We start from the raw sequence: 19028 nt of genomic DNA, 5'->3' as shown, positions 1-19028 counted from the left end.
TCCAAATCATTTAGAAGGCATAAGTAAAACACCATTGCCGCAAACAGTAGGGCAGATGATGACCTTCTTAGGAATGACAGGCTTTAGTTCTGATTGGATAGAGAGATATGCAGTAAAAACAGCTCCACTAAGAGAGATCATGAAACAAGCAGGATTGCAAAATGTAAATACTAAATTAAAATGGAATTCAGATGCAATGATATCGTTTGAATCTATAAAAAAAAGAATTACAACAAGCACCTGCCCTCTGTAATCCCGACTACACTATACCATTTCACCTGTATGTGGCAAACAGAACTGATGGCTATGCATCAGCTGTATTGATGCAAGAGACATGTAGTGGCAGGAAAAAACAACCCATAGCGTACTATAGCACTAAGTTGGAAAATGTACCCACCATGTTACCAACAAGGCCTTGCAGCATTATATTTTGCTTATGAGAAGACATCCACGTTGACTATGGGGTACCCAGTAATCATTTACACACATCACAAAATTGTAGAGTTACTAGAACAAGGAAAATTGGTTTTAACGCAAGCCCGTATTTTAGCATACTCATCACTGCTGACGTATCCAGATATTACCATTAAACGATGTAATACAATCAATCCAACTGAATTGATTCCTCTGGCTTGAAGGTGAGCCAAATGATTGTGTGGCTAATTCATTGGCCTTCACTAGGTTGCGACAGGATCTTGAGTCAACACCGATCTCTGAAGCAGAAGTAATTTACTTTGTTGATGGTTTCAGAGATTATATAGGAACTCATACAGGCTATTTAGTCATAAAGAAAGACAAGGATGAATTTATACCAGTAATATCTCAACATTGTGTACAGCCATGTTCTGCTCAATTAGCAGAATTAAAAGCTCCAACAATTGCATGCCAATTAGCAAAAGGACAAATAGCAAATATTTTTACTGATTCAGCTTATGCTCATGGTGTATGTCATCTATTTGGGGCTGTGTGGAAACAAAGAGGTTTAAAAAAGAGTGATGGAACTCCCATCCAACACACTCAACAGATAGGTCAGTTAATTTCTGCTATGATGTTACCAAAGCGATTAGCTGTTATCAAATGTCAGGCTCATAAAAAGGAAACAATTATATCATTAAGGGTAACAACAAAGCTGATTTAGAAGCTAAAAAAGCATCAGGATGTAAGGTGGCAGTATTAGCTCCAGCAATTTTAATAGAACCACAACCTCAGATAGAGGATATAATCAGAATTCAACAACAAGCAAGTCCATATGAACAGACCATGTGGCATCAAAGAGGAGCCAAGAAAGTCACATGAAGGACAGATAGTAGCACCAACTACACTATTAAACATACTTATTACAGATGTGCATGGATTTGACCATTGCGCAAGGGGGGAAGTGGTACAAAAAATTAAGCAGCAAGGATATTGGTCACCATACTTACATGCAATGGTAGATGAATTTCTGTCCACATGTGAAATTTGTGCCAAAAACAATGTTAGGAAAGGAACAACCACGCCAATAGGCCACATACCAATACCAGAAGGACCATTCAAGCACCTAGTAATGAATTATGTGGACATGATAAAGCGAGTGCAAGGCAAAAGATACATGCTTGTGGTAATAAGACAGATTTAGCAGATGGGTAGAAGCAATACCATCAGCAGATGAGGGGGCAGGAACAGTTATTACATTTCTAACAAGGGAAGTAATCCCTAGATTTGGAATACCATCAGAAATAAGTTCAGATAATGGGTCAGCATTTATTAAAAAAACTGTAAAGCAAGTATTACAGCAACTAAGAATAAAACAGAGGTTAGGCTGTGTTTATCACCCACAATCCCAAGGGATGGTGGAAAGGGTAAATGGTACCCTCAAGGCCAAACTTAACAAAATATGTGAAAGTTCTAAACTCAACTGGATTGATGCTTTACCAATTGCGCTAATGAGTTATCGCATGCAAACTAACAGAAGCACGCATTTAACACCGCATGAAATGCTTAAGGGTCGACCCATGCCTGTGCCATATTGCAGAGGTCCGTACAAAGGACCCCCTCTAGAGCAATTGAAAATGGAACTGAGGTCGTATATGAAAAAACTAACTACAATACATAAAGCTATTTATTTACAGGAAAAGAGAAAAGAGCCTGAGACATCTTGTCCAGTCATTCCAGGGGATCAAATCTATTTGAGAGTATTCAGAAGAAAGTGGAATGAGCCCAGGAGAGAGGGACCTTACAAAGTGGTGACAGCTACTCCAACAGCAGCCCAAGTGGAAGGAAGTACCACCTGGTATCATTTGTACCACTGTACAAGGGTACCCAAAGTAAGGAAGGAAGGAGAAGGAGAAAAACTTGAACCCGACGATACAAAAGAAAGTGTGGTAAGACCAGAGACACAAGAGGAAAAGGTACAGAATGTCAAAAGTTCAGAAAGAGTTACACAGGGAGTGGAGCAAAGCAGAGAAGATCAACAAAGCAATAGGAATGAATCCAATAACATGTGTGATGATCATCATATACCTATTGCATCTGGCAATGCAAGCTCAAGCCACAGCCAACACTATTACTCAGGAAGTCAACCAGACTTCCCTATCATTGATTTTTCAGCCCTCAGTCAAACCCAGTAGCAATTCAGAAATAACACAAACAAATCAAGAATTAGGTAAAAAAACAAAAGATAACAAAACAACGTAGAAACATTGAAAATAATATCAATAGTAATGGAAATATTAGGAAATTAGATAGGTTATGGGAAACAGTGCAAAATAATGAATGGTATGAATGGGCAACTTTTACAGCAAAAGAGATAGGTATGGAAAACTGCCTACTATAATACAAAATGTGCCAACTTTAATAGAAACTTTTGTCATTTAAGAAAGCATTTTAGACCATACTGCCCAGCAGAATGTTTGACATTTCTGGGAAATTCCATTCTTAAGGATCACTTCAATAAACCACATTGGGGAGATTGGTGTAGATATGGGGATATAAAAGAAAACATTAAAATAAAAAAGGAAAGGTAGAAATCCCCAAATGGTATGACATAGATTATAGCCAAGAATATGAGTGTTATAGTAAACCTGAAGGAGTTCATGATTTGGGAGAATTTATGGGAAAATGTGCTACTACATGGAACCTAGATAAAACAAATGCTTGGCACTCAGATGTACCTGTAAGAGCCCCAGAACTTCAAGCACAAGGATTGAGAAAGGGAATAAAAATATATCAAGAAAAATGTGAAAATCAAACTATAGCATTACCGTCAATATAATTATATGAAGATAAAACATTAGTGGTGGCAGATTTTTTCTGGGTCTGTGGAAAAGAACAACTTAAGGCATCTTTACCACTAGGATGGAAAGGGATATGTGTTAGAGTATGATTGATTCTGGAAATTGCAATGGCACAGTGGGAAGCATGACAATTCATAAAGGAAGATATGAACAGAACGAAAAGGGCATATAAAACAGACCCTAATGTGTTTTTAGACTCAATTGGTCAGCCTAGGGGTATACCTAATGAATTTAAGGCTAGAGATGAGGTCAAAGCAGGGCTATAATCAATATTCATTTGGATTACACAAAATAAGAATACAGAGTGGATCAATTATATTTACTATAATCAACAGAGATTTATTAATTACACTGATGATGCTTAATCTGCTTTAGGAGAGCAAGTACATGAAACAAGTAGAATGACATGGCAAAACAGACAGGCTCTTAACTGGTTACTGGCAAAACAAGGGGGTGTATGTGTTATGTTTGGAGATCAGTGTTGTACTTTCATACCAAACAATACTGCACCAGGAGGAACATTTAGTGAAGTCATGATTAAGTTAAAAAGCTTAAGAACCGAAGTTAAATCAAATGCTGGAAGAGATAATCAAATGTGGGATTGGTTTGATTTAAAGTTAGGCGCATGGGGAGCATGGTTTGCTAAATTAGGAATGTTTTTGGGAATTGCAATAGTAATAGGAGTGTTAGTATTTTGTTGTATGATGCCTTTATTAAGGTCATTAGTTATTAAAGCCACAGTTAAGCAAATGGAATTGCTAAGATGTCAAGATGCAAGTACCTCCAATGAAGACAAAGAAGATGAATAAAGATGAGAAATACCCTGGGTGAAAGTGCTAGCCTAACCTCTCCCCAACGGGTGACCCTCTACGATACATAAAGTATCTGGGTTGAAGACATCTACATTACACTTTAATGATATGATGAATGTTTTGATTATGTACTCCTCAAGACTATGGCAAACACAATTAGAGCTGAACCATCACAATCAAAGCTGAACCAATTGCACATTTAGGATTATAACATGCTTATATATTAAAAGAAAATGGAGACAGAATATTTTACTCTGCTCTTAAAACAATTTGAGTAGAGATGTTTGGTTCTGTAATCTCCGCCGGAGTGCGGTTGCATAAAGGGGTCATTGGTAGTGCAATGGTGAGACTTAATTGAGTCACTAGATAGCATAGTTAAAGCGGCTGAATTATGAAACTGCACTCAGGGCTGTGACTCTAAAAAGTCACAAAGAGGGGATATGTAGGAGATTTTATCAGGTACAATCAATGTAAACATTGTTGATTTGTACCACAGTTGTATCTGACAGGCAAACATACAGTTTACTGTGTGTGCATGAAGGCCTGTGGTCATAATGGAATGTGTGCTCCATATATGTGTGACATTTGAAGGTATGTGCAAAAACAGGAAAAGCATTACATGGGGGGCTCTAATGACCGCTGGGAGAATTGATCTCTTCCAAAGGTGGTTCTGTTACTTCTTAATATGGTCAGACCAGAGTCAAAGAAGAGGATGATAGATAATACATGTTTAAAAAAGGATAAGCCCCAACTTGTTTGAGGAGATGTATTTAAGTGAACGAAACCCAGAGTTGGTTAGTTGCTCTGCAGAATGACTCAAAACCTAAGAATTTGAGAGTGATTCTTCACAGATTAAGGCAAAAACCTACAACAACAGCAAATAAACTGTTGCTTGTCGTACGGTAAGTTGTGAACTCTATTGCCCTCTGACACTCTCCCTGAGGGTCATTGACACTTTCCAAGAGTGTGAGTGTGTCATCGTCAAATGTTGTAAACTTTCAGCTCAGATTGGAAACTGAATTGACACAGACTGCCCCCAGTGGTGAAAAGCAGCAATGTGCCCTCCGACATTCCCTGTACTCTGATCGTTCAAATGTTGTAAATGTTAAGAGGTTTTAAAGAATCTCGCACAGTGATTGGCTGCAAATGTTGTGACAACTTCTGACAACTTTTTCCTGTGTGATCTTACTGGAACTTTGTGACCACTATTGTGCTGTCACATTTGCTACTTTCCAAGTAAATGCACCGGTTGCACTTTTGCTTGAGACCCTGAGCACTGAAAAGGGAAGGAGTTAGCATTCTTTCCACGCTGTGGTGTTTGTGTTTTATTTAATTACTTATTTACGATTACTAGGAAACTAGAACTTTTCAAGCATACCACATCAATTTGAATGCTCAAGAAGCAGCTAGTTAACAGGCCTCTGGAACAGAAGGGTAGTGACATCCAGAAATTGTCCAATCACGGCACGCATCGCTACCAAGAATATTCGAAGAATTAACCAATCAGACGCTTGTCACTACCTTGTTTCTACCAAGAATTGACCAATCACGGCCCATTCCGTTACTAGGAATTTTCGATAAATTGGCCAATGAGGTGCGCGTCTCTACCTGGTTGCCAAGAGGAATGGACCAATCAGCAGAAGAGCGATGCTGGAGCGGGTGTTATAATAAACATTTAGTTCGGCACACAAGTGTTTCTTCTGATTCAAGATTATTACTACAAATCCTTTGTTTTTGACGACGTTGAAACAGAGGTAAGTTTCTCTCTCTCTCTTAGAGCCCGAAGCCATTTGTTTTGAGAATAATGGCTGGCTGATGAAGTTATTGGCTGGCTAGCCGGCTCAGCCAAAACCTAAATGGCTGCTGCAGCCGCCAAACTTTTCATAGCTGCAAATGGCTGAAGCTGCCACTTCATGTCTACAGATGTCTATGTTATACTGATTTACTAGATCTCAATATTTCCAAGCAATGCATGGCTTACACTATATTTCTACAAAATGCAATACAATGTAATAAAGAAAACACCAGATTTTACATTCACAACGTATGTACATATTTGCTATAGTGCTAGGCGCATTCAATAGCCAATGTAACGTTAGTGAATAATGTCCCTGATGCTGTGTAAGAATGCACACTTGTCAAACTTCACGGAGTAACGTTATGCATATATTTATGACATGTACAGTAATTCGCTGTTCAACTTTATAGTTAAGGCGAGACACTACGGGTGAATAGGGTAAAATTTTTAACTAGCAGATATCACCATGAAACTTTCCCAGTTGATTAGTTACATTTAAGATGAGAAAAAAATGTATTACAAGTTTTCTTTAATTTAATGTTTAAATATGCAAATTAGGCAATATCTAATTAAATATGTGCTAATTTGCATATATTTTAAAAAACGAAATCTGAGTATTGGATAAAGCCAGGTTAAAAATATTTTTTTCATTGTGTTCACATATTAGATGGGAAAGAAATTACAGAGGGATTTATGGATATCTACTTTTGTTATCCTGTAAATCAGAATATAATGATTTTCGCCATGTTTTTTGGAATAAAATGTTATATATATCAGGCTAGGAATAATATATTTACAAATCCCTCTGTAAATGTCTTCATAATATAACTAGGTACTACTGAAGTGGAGATTTCGGACTTGGAGTATGAGAGAAAGGTTATTTTGAGAAAACGGGCTTTAAAGATTTATCATCAGCCAATGAGATCGCGCATTCAGTCTTTTTACTTTCACGATTGGTTGCTGATAAAAAGGAAATGACCATATTTGGATCCAACAGGATTATACAGAAGAGAGAGAGTTTCCTAACGGTGCATGTGATGAGAGGGTGAGTGACGGCAGAGATCGCGGAGAAGTAGGCTATGTTGATTAAGAACGCAAACTTTTGTTGAATTTATGAGAAATCTACAGACGCAAACAGACGAAGTGTAGTAAATGTGTATTTCGGACTTTTTTTCACCACAAGTCTGAAAGAAGACATGTTATTGAAGACAAATATCCAAAAATCTCAAAATTGACCAGTAAAAAAAAAAACGATGTTTTTGCCTGCCGTGTCTCGCCTTAATATAAACACACACTGTTATCAGTATTATTTTGGACAAAGTTTTGCACATTTCACTTCAATGTACACTGAAGCATGCGTCGTGAATTGGCAATGTGGAAACGGTGGTTTGTTACTGCAGTAATATCACGTTCAGTGCTATAAATCTCTCCGTTCCAGAATATTTGGTTCATAACATCAATATTTGATTCAGGTGTTTGTGCAACCGTGCCCTGAAGATTTAACAAAAGTCTGGGTAGGCCTAAGTTAAAAAAAAGTAAGTAGGAATTAGGAAAGTATGTGAGAAGTGAGATCAAAATTACCTTGCTTGCTTCTTTCCGCCATTTCACCTCAGTGCTGAGAAAAAAATGCATCGTTTCTTCTGTACGGAAAAGCGAGCAATTTTAATTGGTCGATCAATTCACTGTGAGTCTGTGTATCAGTAGCAACGAGCACAAGACTGTGCTGTTATGAATCCAGTGGGAAAATAGATCTCGTGTATTGTTTATATATTTCGTGTGTGTATGTCACTATGTGATAGAATTATTATTTGATGCAAATAATTCTAGCCGGCTCAGCCAAACTTTATCAGATGGCGGCTCAATTTGGCTTACGAAATTATTGGCTGGCGGCGGCTGAAATTCTAAATGGCGCAAATGGCGGCGGCTTCGGGGTCTACTCTCTCTCTCTCTCTCTATATATATAAATATATATTTAGACAGTATATAAATGCACGTATATGTGTATTGTACTTTACTGTAAGACCTGTAAACATACGCATATCCAACGCTAAGCATTTAAAAGTACTTTAAACTTTCAGAAAGGGTACCAAGCAAATTAAAATATAAATATCTTCTTTGCCCAACCACATAAGCCCGGTTATTTTTTGTAACATTGAGGAGAAATGCTCTTATTTCAATGAATAGTATAATAATTGTTTTTGTTCGACAAACCTTTTATTCAAAGCATAAAGCTTAACCCTTTAAAGCCTAAATAATGAAATAATAGGCAGAAAATACAAATTTAAAATTAGGTTTTATTAAGGGGCCTTGTATAAACCTTGAATCTAATAAATATTCAAGCGTATATATTGTTAAATTGTATATTGTATCGTTGTGGCAATGTACTGTATCTCTGCTATATGTTGACAAAGTGTTAATGACATTAACAAAGTGTTAATTACATTTTCTAAAGACAAAATCGTTTATTTGACAAGACTGCAAAAGTATTAAAACAAACAAATGTCATAATACTTAGAATTATGATTATCATATATTGATGATTTTCATCACATTAAAGGGATTGCACATTAAAAAAAGGCTAAATGAAAATTATCTAATTACAGGACTGACTTGTCAAATCCTCAAATGTTTCATCACACAGTGTACAGAAGTGTGCAAAGACAAATGACTGAAAAACAAATAAAAGAAACACTCTGCACAGCCCTCTTCTTAAACCGAACCTTTCTTTGGAAGATCCTATTGTCAGACACCTGTGAATTGGGAGGATTCATTTCAGGCATGTACTTTGAAGATATACCAAAAAATGGCATATATGCCGAGAGAGAAAAGGTGGTAGAGCATGAGACTTTTAATCACAGTGTCATGGGGCTTTAGCTCCACGTTGGGTTTAACGTTTAGCTATCGCCACAGGTATGTGGTACTAGTGCAAATGTATCCTCCCTGCCATGCAAACACTCACTGACTAGAGAGAACGGCAACATTTCTGGGAACTTGTCCAGAAATTCAGAACAGGTAACAGGTCTCCAGCTATCTGCTTCCAAAGTACTATCTCTAAAAACAATCCCCACTAACCAATCTGCCTCCTTTCAAACCCATCAAGTATGACACACATGCCATTGACTGCCACAGAGTAATCTTGAAGGTGATATATCATGTGTCTCTGTGGCGCAATCGGTTAGCGCGTTCGGCTGTTAACCGAAAGGTTGGTGGTTCAAGCCCACCCAGGGACGAAGAGAGCTTTTAATTGCCACAAAAGGCATAGCCTAAGCACATGGACCTCACATTGTAGCAGATGGAGCAGCGAAAGCAACAAAGTGGAAGAATATCTCATGTTAATGCTTTTGCATTTTTTATACCAATGTTCTGACATTTCGGTTGACCAATTACAGGACTGACTTGTCAAATCCTCAAATGTTTCATTACACAGTGTACAGAAGTGTGGAAAGACAAATGCCAGAGAAAAAATAAAAGTAAATCTTAGCCTGGTCCTAGTCTTAAATCCAACATTTCTTTGGAAGTTCCATTGTAAATGGGATGTTTCATTTCAAGCATGTACTTTGAGTATTTGCAAATAAATGACATCACACAGAAACAGAAAACGTAGGCCCGGCTAGCTCAGTCGGTAGAGCATGAGACTCTTAATCTTAGGGTTGTGGGTTTGAGCCCCACGTTGGGCGCCACTATTAGCTATTGTCACAGGTATGTGCAAGATGTATTCTCCCAGCCATTAAAACACTCTCTGTCTAGAGAGAATGGTGAATAAATAACAATCTATCTGCTTCCAAAGTAATATCACAAAAATCAAGCACAGTGCTGCTGCTTCTGTGTTTAACAATCCCCATAAACCAATAGGTCTCTTCTAGTCTCCTTTCAAACCCTTTTCACATATGAGGCACAACATGCTGTTGATTGCCACATCATAACCCAGAAGGTGACTATTCACCTGTCTCTTTGGTGCAATTAAGTAGTGCATTTGGCTATTAACCGATAGTCTTTTGTTTCAAGCCTACCCAGGATGAAGATAGATTTTAAATGCCACAAAAGGCGTAGCCTGAGCATTGGGACAACCCCTTATTGCAGGTGGAGTAGTGAAACAAGCATTTGCATTTCTTTACACATACCAATGTTCTGACATTTTGGTTGACTAATTACAGGACTGACTTGTCAAATCCTCAAATGTTTCATCACACAGTGTACAGAAGTGTGCAAAGACAAATGACTGAAAAACAAATAAAAGAAACACTCTGCACAGCCCTCTTTTTAAACCGAACCTTTCTTTGGAAGATCCTATTGTCAGACACCTGTGAATTGGGAGGATTCATTTCAGGCATGTACTTTGAAGATATACCAAAAATGGCATATATGCCGAGAGAGAAAAGGTGGTAGAGCATGAGACTTTTAATCACAGTGTCATGAAAGCAACAAAGTGGAAGAAAGTAGAATACAGAAGTGTGGAAAGACAAATGCCAGAGAAACAAATAAAAGTAAATCTTAGCCTGGTCCTAGTCTTAAACCCAACATTTCTTTGGAAGTTCCATTGTAAAATGGGATGTTTCATTTCAAGCATGTACTTTGAGTATTTGCAAATAAATGACATCACACAGAAACAAAAAATGTAGGCCCGGCTAGCTCAGTCGGGCATGAGACTCTTAATCTCAGGGTTGTGGGTTCGAGCCCCATGTTGGGCGTCACTATTAGCTATTGTCACAGGTATGTGCAAGATGTATTCTCCCAGCCATTAAAACACTCTCTGTCTAGAGAGAATGGTGAATAAATAACAATCTATCTGCTTCCAAAGCAATATCACAAAAATCAAGCACAGTGCTGCTGCTTCTGTGTTTAACAATCCCCATTAACCAATCTCTTCAAGTCTCCTTTCAAACCCTTTTCACATATGAGGCACAACATGCTGTTGATTGCCACATCATAACCCAGAAGGTGACTATTCACCTGTCTCTTTTGTGCAATTAAGTAGTGCATTTGGCTATTAAACGATAGTCTGCTGTTTCAAGCCTAACCAGTATGACGATAGATTTTAAATGCCACAAAAGGCGTAGCCTGAGCATTGGGACAACCCCTTATTGCAGGTGGAGTAGTGAAACAAGCAAAGTGGAATAAAATCTCAGTCCAAAACATTTGCATTTCTTTACACATACCAATGTTCTGACATTTTGGTTGACTAATTACAGGACTGACTTGTCAAATCCTCAAATGTTTCATCACACAGTGTACAGAAGTGTGCAAAGACAAATGACTGAAAAACAAATAAAAGAAACACTCTGCACAGCCCTCTTCTTAAACCGAACCTTTCTTTGGAAGATCCTATTGTCAGACACCTGTGAATTGGGAGGATTCATTTCAGGCATGTACTTTGAAGATATACCAAAAAATGGCATATATGCCGAGAGAGAAAAGGTGGTAGAGCATGAGACTTTTAATCACAGTGTCATGGGGCTTTAGCTCCACGTTGGGTTTAACGTTTACCTATCGCCACAGGTATGTGGTACTAGTGCAAATGTATCCTCCCTGCCATGCAAACACTCACTGACTAGAGAGAACGGCAACATTTCTGGGAACTTGTCCAGAAATTCAGAACAGGTAACAGGTCTCCAGCTATCTGCTTCCAAAGTACTATCTCTAAAAACAATCCCCACTAACCAATCTGCCTCCTTTCAAACCCATCAAGTATGACACACATGCCATTGACTGCCACAGCGTAATCTTGAAGGTGGTACCTCATGTGTCTCTGTGGCGCAATCGGTTAGCGCGTTCGGCTGTTAACCGAAAGGTTGGTGGTTCAAGCCTACCCAGGATGACGATAGATTTTAAATGCCACAAAAGGCGTAGCCTGAGCATTGGGACAACCCCTTATTGCAGGTGGAGTAGTGAAACAAGCATTTGCATTTCTTTACATATACCAATGTTCTGACATTTTGATTGACTAATTACAGGACTGACTTGTCAAATCCTCAAATTTTTCATCACACAGTGTGCAGAAGTGTGCAAAGACAAATGACTGAAAAACAAATAAAAGAAACACTCTGCACAGCCCTCTTTTTAAACCGAACCTTTCTTTGGAAGATCCTATTGTCAGACACCTGTGAATTGGGAGGATTCATTTCAGGCATGTACTTTGAAGATATACTTTAGTGAAGCTATACCAAAAATGGCATATATGCCGAGAGAGAAAAGGTGGTAGAGCATGAGACTTTTAATCACAGTGTCATGGGGCTTGAGCTCCACGTTGGGTTTAACGTTTAGCTATCGCCACAGGTATGTGGTACTAGTGCAAATGTATCCTCCCTGCCATGCAAACACTCACTGACTAGAGAGAATGGCAACATTTCTGGGAACTTGTCCAGAAATTCAGAACAGGTAACAGGTCTCCAGCTATCTGCTTCCAAAGTACTATCTCTAAAAATAAGCGCAGTGCTGCTGTTAATGTGTTTAACAATCCCCACTAACCAATCTGCCTCCTTTCAAACCCATCAAGTATGACACACATGCCATTGACTGCCACAGCGTAATCTTGAAGGTGGTACCTCATGTGTCTCTGTGGTGCAATCGGTTAGCGCGTTCGGCTGTTAACCGAAAGGTTGGTGGTTCAAGTCCACCCAGGGACGAAGAGAGCTTTTAATTTCCACAAAAGGCATACCCTGAGCACATGGACCTCACATTATAGCAGATGGAGCAGCGAAAGCAACAAAGTGGAAGAAAATCTCATGTTAATGCTTTTGCATTTTTTATACCAATGTTCTGACATTTTGGTTGACCAATTACAGGACTGACTTGTCAAATCCTCAAATGTTTCATTACACAGTGTACAGAAGTGTGGAAAGACAAATGCCAGAGAAACAAATAAAAGTAAATCTTAGCCTGGTCCTAGTCTTAAACCCAACATTTCTTTGGAAGTTCCATTGTAAAATGGGATGTTTCATTTCAAGCATGTACTTTGAGTATTTGCAAATAAATGACATCACACAGAAACAGAAACTGTAGGTCTGGCTAGCTCAGTCGGTAGAGCATGAGACTCTTAATCTCAGGGTTGTGGGTTCAAGTCCCATGTTGGGCGTCACTATTAGCTATTGTCACAGGTATGTGCAAGATGTATTCTCCCAGCCATTAAAACACTCTCTGTCTAGAGAGAATGGTGAATAAATAACAATATATCTGCTTCCAAAGCAATATCACAAAAATCAAGCACAGTGCTGCTGCTTCTGTGTTTAACAATCCCCATTAACCAATAGGTCTCTTCAAGTCTCCTTTCAAACCCTTTGCACATATGAGGCACAACATGCTGTTGATTGCCACATCATAACCCAGAAGGTGACTATTCACCTGTCTCTTTGGTGCAATTAAGTAGTGCATTTGGCTATTAACCGATAGTCTTTTGTTTCAAGCCTACCCAGGATGAAGATAGATTTTAAATGCCACAAAAGGCGTAGCCTGAGCATTGGGACAACCCCTTATTGCAGGTGGAGTAGTGAAACAAGCATTTGCATTTCTTTACACATACCAATGTTCTGACATTTTGGTTGACTAATTACAGGACTGACTTGTCAAATCCTCAAATGTTTCATCACACAGTGTACAGAAGTGTGCAAAGACAAATGACTGAAAAACAAATAAAAGAAACACTCTGCACAGCCCTCTTCTTAAACCGAACCTTTCTTTGGAAGATCCTATTGTCAGACACCTGTGAATTGGGAGGATTCATTTCAGGCATGTACTTTGAAGATATACCAAAAAATGGCATATATGCCGAGAGAGAAAAGGTGGTAGAGCATGAGACTTTAATCACAGTGTCATGGGGCTTGAGCTCCACGTTGGGTTTAACGTTTAGCTATCGCCACAGGTATGTGGTACTAGTGCAAATGTATCCTCCCTGCCATGCAAACACTCACTGACTAGAGAGAACGGCAACATTTCTGGGAACTTGTCCAGAAATTCAGAACAGGTAACAGGTCTCCAGCTATCTGCTTCCAAAGTACTATCTCTAAAAACAATCCCCACTAACCAATCTGCCTCCTTTCAAACCCATCAAGTATGACACACATGCCATTGACTGCCACAGCGTAATCTTGAAGGTGGTACCTCATGTGTCTCTGTGGCTCAATCGGTTATCGTGTTCGGCTGTTAACCGAAAGGTTGGTGGTTCAAGCCCACCCAGGGAGGAAGAGAGCTTTTAATTGCCACAAAAGGCATAGCCTGAGCACATGGACCTCACATTATAGCAGATGGAGCAGCGAAAGCAACAAAGTGGAAGAAAATCTCATGTTAATGCTTTTGCATTTTTTATACCAATGTTCTGACATTTTGGTTGACCAATTACAGGACTGACTTGTCAAATCCTCAAATGTTTCATTACACAGTGTACAGAAGTGTGGAAAGACAAATGCCAGAGAAAAAAATAAAAGTAAATCTTAGCCTGGTCCTAGTCTTAAACCCAACATTTCTTTGGAAGTTCCATTGTAAAATGGGATGTTTCATTTCAAGCATGTACTTTGAGTATTTGCAAATAAATGACATCACACAGAAACAGAAAACGTAGGCCCGGCTAGCTCAGTCGGTAGAGCATGAGACTCTTAATCTTAGGGTTGTGGGTTTGAGCCCCACGTTGGGCGTCACTATTAGCTATTGTCACAGGTATGTGCAAGATGTATTCTCCCAGCCATTAAAACACTCTCTGTCTAGAGAGAATGGTGAATAAATAACAATCTATCTGCTTCCAAAGTAATATCACAAAAATCAAGCACAGTGCTGCTGCTTCTGTGTTTAACAATCCCCATAAACCAATAGGTCTCTTCTAGTCTCCTTTCAAACCCTTTTCACATATGAGGCACAACATGCTGTTGATTGCCACATCATAACCCAGAAGGTGACTATTCACCTGTCTCTTTGGTGCAATTAAGTAGTGCATTTGGCTATTAACCGATAGTCTTTTGTTTCAAGCCTACCCAGGATGAAGATAGATTTTAAATGCCACAAAAGGCGTAGCCTGAGCATTGGGACAACCCCTTATTGCAGGTGGAGTAGTGAAACAAGCTGATTTGCATTTCTTTACACATACCAATGTTCTGACATTTTGGTTGACTAATTACAGGACTGACTTGTCAAATCCTCAAATGTTTCATCACACAGTGTACAGAAGTGTGCAAAGACAAATGACTGAAAAACAAATAAAAGAAACACTCTGCACAGCCCTCTTTTTAAACCGAACCTTTCTTTGGAAGATCCTATTGTCAGACACCTGTGAATTGGGAGGATTCATTTCAGGCATGTACTTTGAAGATATACCAAAAAATGGCATATATGCCGAGAGAGAAAAGGTGGTAGAGCATGAGACTTTTAATCACAGTGTCATGAAAGCAACAAAGTGGAAGAAAGTAGAATACAGAAGTGTGGAAAGACAAATGCCAGAGAAACAAATAAAAGTAAATCTTAGCCTGGTCCTAGTCTTAAACCCAACATTTCTTTGGAAGTTCCATTGTAAAATGGGATGTTTCATTTCAAGCATGTACTTTGAGTATTTGCAAATAAATGACATCACACAGAAACAGAAAACGTAGGCCCGGCTAGCTCAGTCGGTAGAGCATGAGACTCTTAATCTCAGGGTTGTGGGTTCAAGTCCCATGTTGGGCGTCACTATTAGCTATTGTCACAGGTATGTGCAAGATGTATTCTCCCAGCCATTAAAACACTCTCTGTCTAGAGAGAATGGTGAATAAATAACAATCTATCTGCTTCCAAAGCAATATCACAAAAATCAAGCACAGTGCTGCTGCTTCTGTGTTTAACAATCCCCATTAACCAATAGGTCTCTTCAAGTCTCCTTTCAAACCCTTTTCACATATGAGGCACAACATGCTGTTGATTGCCACATCATAACCCAGAAGGTGACTATTCACCTGTCTCTTTGGTGCAATTAAGTAGTGCATTTGGCTATTAACCGATAGTCTGCTGTTTCAAGCCTACCCAGGATGACGATAGATTTTAAATGCCACAAAAGGCGTAGCCTGAGCATTGGGACAACCCCTTATTGCAGGTGGAGTAGTGAAACAAGCAAAGTGGAATAAAATCTCAGTCCAAAACATTTGCATTTCTTTACACATACCAATGTTCTGACATTTTGGTTGACTAATTACAGGACTGACTTGTCAAATCCTCAAATGTTTCATCACACAGTGTACAGAAGTGTGCAAAGACAAATGACTGAAAAACAAATAAAAGAAACACTCTGCACAGCCCTCTTCTTAAACCGAACCTTTCTTTGGAAGATCCTATTGTCAGACACCTGTGAATTGGGAGGATTCATTTCAGGCATGTACTTTGAAGATATACCAAAAAATGGCATATATGCCGAGAGAGAAAAGGTGGTAGAGCATGAGACTTTTAATCACAGTGTCATGGGGCTTTGAGCTCCAGCGTTGGGTTTAACGCTTAGCCTATCGCCACAGGTATGTGGTACTAGTGCAAATGTATCCTCCCTGCCATGCAAACACTCACTGACTAGAGAGAACGGCAACATTTCTGGGAACTTGTCCAGAAATTCAGAACAGGTAACAGGTCTCCAGCTATCTGCTTCCAAAGTACTATCTCTAAAAACAATCCCCACTAACCAATCTGCCTCCTTTCAAACCCATCAAGTATGACACACATGCCATTGACTGCCACAGCGTAATCTTGAAGGTGGTACCTCATGTGTCTCTGTGGTGCAATCAGGTTAGCTGCATTCGGCTGTTAACCGAAAGGTTGGTGGTTCAAGCCTACCCAGGATGACGATAGATTTTAAATGCCACAAAAGGCGTAGCCTGAGCATTGGGACAACCCCTTATTGCAGGTGGAGTAGTGAAACAAGCATTTGCATTTCTTTACATATACCAATGTTCTGACATTTTGATTGACTAATTACAGGACTGACTTGTCAAATCCTCAAATTTTTCATCACACAGTGTGCAGAAGTGTGCAAAGACAAATGACTGAAAAACAAATAAAAGAAACACTCTGCACAGCCCTCTTTTTAAACCGAACCTTTCTTTGGAAGATCCTATTGTCAGACACCTGTGAATTGGGAGGATTCATTTCAGGCATGTACTTTGAAGATATACTTTAGTGAAGCTATACCAAAAAATGGCATATATGCCGAGAGAGAAAAGGTGGTAGAGCATGAGACTTTTAATCACAGTGTCATGGGGCTTGAGCTCCACGTTGGGTTTAACGTTTAGCTATCGCCACAGGTATGTGGTACTAGTGCAAATGTATCCTTCCTGCCATGCAAACACTCACTGACTAGAGAGAATGGCAACATTTCTGGGAACTTGTCCAGAAATTCAGAACAGGTAACAGGTCTCCAGCTATCTGCTTCCAAAGTACTATCTCTAAAAATAAGCGCAGTGCTGCTGTTAATGTGTTTAACAATCCCCACTAACCAATCTGCCTCCTTTCAAACCCATCAAGTATGACACACATGCCATTGACTGCCACAGCGTAATCTTGAAGGTGGTACCTCATGTGTTTCTGTGGCGTAATCGGTTAACGCGTCCGGCTGTTAACCGAAAGGTTGGTGGTTCAAGTCCACCCAGGGACGAAGAGAGCTTTTAATTTCCACAAAAGGCATACCCTGAGCACATGGACCTCACATTATAGCAGATGGAGCAGCGAAAGCAACAAAGTGGAAGAAAATCTCATGTTAATGCTTTTGCATTTTTTATACCAATGTTCTTACATTTTGGTTGACCAATTACAGGACTGACTTGTCAAATCCTCAAATGTTTCATTACACAGTGTATAGAAGTGTGGAAAGACAAATGCCAGAGAAACAAATAAAAGTAAATCTTAGCCTGGTCCTAGTCTTAAACCCAACATTTCTTTGGAAGTTCCATTGTAAAATGGGATGTTTCATTTCAAGCATGTACTTTGAGTATTTGCAAATAAATGACATCACACAGAAACAGAAACTGTAGGTCTGGCTAGCTCAGGATGAGACTCTTAATCTCAGGGTCATGGGTTCGAGCCCCATGTTGGGCGGCACTATTAGCTATTGTCACAGGTATGTGCAAGATGTATTCTCCCAGCCATTAAAACACTCTCTGTCTAGAGAGAATGGTGAATAAATAACAATCTATCTGCTTCCAAAGCAATATCACAAAAATCAAGCAGAGTGCTGCTCCTTCTGTGTTTAACAATCCCCATTAACCAATAGGTCTCTTCAAGTCTCCTTTCAAACCCTTTTCACATATGAGGCACAACATGCTGTTGATTGCCACATCATAACCCAGAAGGTGACTATTCACCTGTCTCTTTGGTGCAATTAAGTAGTGCATTTGGCTATTAACCGATAGTCTGCTGTTTCAAGCCTACCCAGGATGACGATAGATTTTAAATGCCACAAAAGGCGTAGCCTGAGCATTGGGACAACCCCTTATTGCAGGTGGAGTAGTGAAACAAGCATTTGCATTTCTTTACACATACCAATGTTCTGACATTTTGGTTGACTAATTACAGGACTGACTTGTCAAATCCTCAAATGTTTCATCACACAGTGTACAGAAGTGTGCAAAGACAAATGACTGAAAAACAAATAAAAGAAACACTCTGCACAGCCCTCTTTTTAAACCGAACCTTTCTTTGGAAGATCCTATTGTCAGACACCTGTGAATTGGGAGGATTCATTTCAGGCATGTACTTTGAAGATATACTAAAAAAATGGCATATATGCCGAGAGAGAAAAGGTGGTAGAGCATGAGACTTTTAATCACAGTGTCATGAAAGCAACAAAGTGGAAGAAAATCTCATGTTAATGCTTTTGCAGTTTTTATACCAATGTTCTGACATTTTGGTTGACCAATTACAGGACTGACTTGTCAAATCCTCAAATGTTTCATTACACAGTGTACAGAAGTGTGGAAAGACAAATGCCAGAGAAACAAATAAAAGTAAATCTTAGCCCTGTCCTAGTCTTAAACCCAACATTTCTTTGGAAGTTCCATTGTAAAATGGGATGTTTCATTTCAAGCATGTACTTTGAGTATTTGCAAATAACTTACATCACACAGAAGCAGAAAATGTAGGCCTGGCTATCTCAGTCGGTAGAGCATGAGACTCTTAATCTCAGGGTTGTGGGTTTGAGCCCCATGTTGGGCG

General features: G+C 39.2%; 9 non-coding genes across 9 annotated transcripts; all 9 read left to right on the top strand.

Annotated features, from left to right (window-relative positions):
• Positions 1-9041: 9041 nt before the first annotated feature.
• Positions 9042-9115, top strand: trnan-guu (transfer RNA asparagine (anticodon GUU)). The gene has a single exon. It is a non-coding gene; the product is annotated as a tRNA-Asn (tRNA).
• A 374-nt stretch (positions 9116-9489) lies between these two features.
• On the top strand, positions 9490-9562 carry trnak-cuu (transfer RNA lysine (anticodon CUU)). Its single transcript has one exon. It is a non-coding gene; the product is annotated as a tRNA-Lys (tRNA).
• Positions 9563-11627: 2065 nt separating this feature from the next.
• trnan-guu (transfer RNA asparagine (anticodon GUU)) lies at positions 11628-11703 on the top strand. The gene has a single exon. It is a non-coding gene; the product is annotated as a tRNA-Asn (tRNA).
• Positions 11704-12434: 731 nt separating this feature from the next.
• On the top strand, positions 12435-12508 carry trnan-guu (transfer RNA asparagine (anticodon GUU)). The gene has a single exon. It is a non-coding gene; the product is annotated as a tRNA-Asn (tRNA).
• Positions 12509-12884: 376 nt separating this feature from the next.
• Positions 12885-12957, top strand: trnak-cuu (transfer RNA lysine (anticodon CUU)). Its single transcript has one exon. It is a non-coding gene; the product is annotated as a tRNA-Lys (tRNA).
• A 1479-nt stretch (positions 12958-14436) lies between these two features.
• On the top strand, positions 14437-14509 carry trnak-cuu (transfer RNA lysine (anticodon CUU)). Its single transcript has one exon. It is a non-coding gene; the product is annotated as a tRNA-Lys (tRNA).
• Positions 14510-15454: 945 nt separating this feature from the next.
• Positions 15455-15527, top strand: trnak-cuu (transfer RNA lysine (anticodon CUU)). The gene has a single exon. It is a non-coding gene; the product is annotated as a tRNA-Lys (tRNA).
• A 1871-nt stretch (positions 15528-17398) lies between these two features.
• On the top strand, positions 17399-17472 carry trnan-guu (transfer RNA asparagine (anticodon GUU)). Its single transcript has one exon. It is a non-coding gene; the product is annotated as a tRNA-Asn (tRNA).
• A 1483-nt stretch (positions 17473-18955) lies between these two features.
• On the top strand, positions 18956-19028 carry trnak-cuu (transfer RNA lysine (anticodon CUU)). Its single transcript has one exon. It is a non-coding gene; the product is annotated as a tRNA-Lys (tRNA).

The sequence above is a fragment of the Xyrauchen texanus genome, chromosome 9 (assembly GCF_025860055.1).
Source record: "Xyrauchen texanus isolate HMW12.3.18 chromosome 9, RBS_HiC_50CHRs, whole genome shotgun sequence".
In the NCBI taxonomy this organism is placed as follows: Eukaryota; Metazoa; Chordata; class Actinopteri; order Cypriniformes; family Catostomidae; genus Xyrauchen; species Xyrauchen texanus.
Note: the sequence above shows the minus strand (reverse complement) of the source record. Positions and strands in the feature narration are given on the sequence as shown.